The sequence below is a fragment of the Pteropus medius genome, unplaced genomic scaffold, assembly GCF_902729225.1.
Source record: "Pteropus medius unplaced genomic scaffold, Ma_sr-lr_union100, whole genome shotgun sequence".
Lineage (NCBI taxonomy): Eukaryota > Metazoa > Chordata > Mammalia > Chiroptera > Pteropodidae > Pteropus > Pteropus medius.
Window position 1 is genome coordinate 12,003,828 of NW_024356249.1, and position 3,043 is coordinate 12,006,870.

The 3,043-nt window shown below is 33.3% G+C and overlaps 1 non-coding gene across 1 annotated transcript; it reads left to right on the forward strand.

The window, feature by feature from the left end:
• The first annotated feature begins 1,458 nt into the window (after positions 1 to 1,458).
• On the forward strand, positions 1,459 to 1,565 carry LOC120601402 (U6 spliceosomal RNA). The gene has a single exon (XR_005652429.1). It is a non-coding gene; the product is annotated as a U6 spliceosomal RNA (small nuclear RNA).
• The last annotated feature ends 1,478 nt before the right edge of the window (positions 1,566 to 3,043 follow it).

Here is a 3,043-nt window from a genome sequence, read left to right on the forward strand (position 1 = left end):
TAAAATTTTAATAAGATTTAATATTTAAAAAAAACCCTTTGAGCATCAAACCAAATCACTTTATCTCCTTTATCATAGATCACAGTTACATATGTTCATATAGGCATATTTGCAAAGCTGGGTGAAGTAAAACCGCATAGATATACTTTTTTTTTTTGTCCTCAATATAAGCAGTAGCAAACATATTTATTTAAAATCAAGGCAGAATATCATGGCTAAATGTGGAGGACTAAAGCTAAAATTGTATAATCTCTTAGTTCAAATATCTAAAATACCTAATAAAACTATCAGTTAGAAACACAAGCGACAGAAGTTCATTGGCAGTAACCTAATCATACTCCCTTATACCAGAAGCTTCAAAAATGTTGTCCAGTGAAAAGCAGCAACTGGAATCAAAATGGTTTGACTTCAGATCCTCCCCGCTTTGCCTGCCTCTCATCTCCCCCTACAGTGATATTCAGAGCTTGAACTGTTTGGGAGATGCAGTCTTTCCCTGGAGTGACTGTCACAGAGGTCCTACACATCACTGGTCAAATGTGGCTGCATGAAGTCTGGGAGAGGGAAGACAGCAGCCCCGTGATTGGCTTCCACAGGTGGTGAGTCTGTCTGGGACCAGGTGCCTTCTCTTCAGAATCAAACTGAGATTCTCTTAGCAAAACTAGGGGCCGGATGTATATCAGGTATGGAACTCTGAGTCTATCACATTTATTTTCTCCTAATTAGAGAAGAAAAACCAGGTCTTTATCCCTTCACTCTTCATGCTATAGGTAATAAGAATGACTGCTGAGGAGAGAAGGGGAAAGTTGGAGAAATTAACAGCTAATATTCTATTACAGAATTATAGGGCTTATGGTCCCACATGGAACTGGAGAAATAATCTAAACAATGTATATCTCCGTGGTGAGCTAAAAAATGAACTCCTCTCCACCTCCCACAAAATAAAGATATCCACATCCTCATCCTTGGAACCTTATGTGTCAAAAAAGAAAACGATTTTTGTAAACGCAGTTAAGAATCTTGAGATGAGGGATTATATTTTATTATCTAGGTGGCCTCTAAATGCCCTAAATTATAAATTCTTATAAGAATGAGGCAGAGGGAGGTTATACGAGCACTTGTGCACGCACGTGCGTGCGCGCACACACACACACACACACACACACGTTGTGTCTACCAAGACGGAGATGTGGTCACAAACCAAGGAATGCTGGAAGCCACCAGAAGCTAGAAGAGGTACCCTCCACACTCATGAGAGCACTCTGAAGTGAGAAATCAGGATTTACCTAAACACACAGAAATATAATGTGCCATACTAGTAAAGAAGCATACATTCATTTATTTACCTTTTTATTGTTTCCCACTTTTTTCATAGAAAATTTGATTTCATTTTACTGAGAACACACTTTGACTTTATAAGATTATGCTTATAGTAAGAAAAATAAGTTCAAAAAAGGAAGAGTGCTCGCTTCAGCAGCACATATACTAAAACTAGAACTATACAGAGAAGATTAGCATGGCCCCTTCACAAGGATGACATGCAAATTCATGAAACCTTCCATATTTTTTAGGTGAACACACAATGTAAATATATATATGCCTTACTGTCAAAATGTACAGCTGAAACTTATCAGATTTTATTAACCAATGTCACCATAAAAAATAAATTATTTTTTTTTAAAAAGAAAGAAAACTTTTGAAAATATTAACACTTTCTTAGTTAAGCAAATGAACTTTAGGCTAATAAGATGGTTAATACAGGTGAATAATGCCTTGTTACAATTTCTGCTACATGGCACTTTAAAGTCACTTACTAAATGTTCATAGCCTAATAACACTTTATGCATGTATGTGTATCTTTGTTTCATAAATAAAAAATTGATATAATATGAAATTCAGAGATTTAGAATCTCTAGTTTAATGATCCATATCTTTTCATGATATGAAAATATGCTTGGTGTGAAATAATTGCCTTGAAATAATTGCCTTAAAGTATTATCATAAAATGATCTTGTGTGCCACAGGTTGTAGGATTGAGACTGGCATTAGAAACACATGTAGTAGAATTTCTTATTCCAAGGATGTAGAGAAATTTCTTAATTTCCTACCCCGTCCCCAAATCTCTTTACTAAAACCTGAGATTTCTCTCTAAGAGCTACCTTATTTTAGTGGAAGTCTTTGTTAATTTGTTAAATTCAATAGCAGAAGGTAACATAGTGACTGTTATCGTAAGTCAAAGAATTTAAAACTTTCCAAATTACAGTTTCTTAATAAATAAATATGTATAAATCCAAGAGTCCTGAATGGATCAAAAATATTTATAGAAGAAAGCAATAAAGAAAGGAGCCGGTAACAGTTGGTCAGAACAAAGAGGCAAAAAACACAAATTGAGAAGAATGGCAATGCTAAAAATAAGCTTCAGCTCTTCTGAAATTGTGACGGAGGGTTGAATTATAACCATGTGCAGTTCTATTCCAAGTTGATAAAGATCTTTAAGAGCCTATAAAGATATGAACTATAATTGAATTCTATTTAATAGCTGAAGTATGTAACATGAGTCTCAGAACTATATAACAAATGAAACAAAAAATAAATTTATAGTTTTTGTTCTTTCCCATAATAAATAAATCTGTAATTTGGAGAGTTGTCTCTGCTCCTTCAATACATGTTCTTGCAATACACATGTCTGTAAGAAGCTTGGACTTCTTATAAATAAATTGTATATATTTGGAAATTAGGAAATGAGTGAGAATAATAGAGGACATTTAGCTTTTAAAAAATGCTTAGATACTCAGAGCGATGCCTGAATAATCAATCATATTTATTCAAGCATATGTATGGGATGTATGTATTGATTTATTTTTAAATAAGCGAACATATTGTCTACCTTGAATGTAATATTGATGATTTGACATTTTAGTGTCATTTTATGCCAAAGAATAAAAGCTATGAAAAAGACTTTATATTTATAAATAAATTTCTAGAATTGTACCTAGATATAAAGATAAAAAGTATTTGGAATTTGATATTTTAAAATGAGCAAATA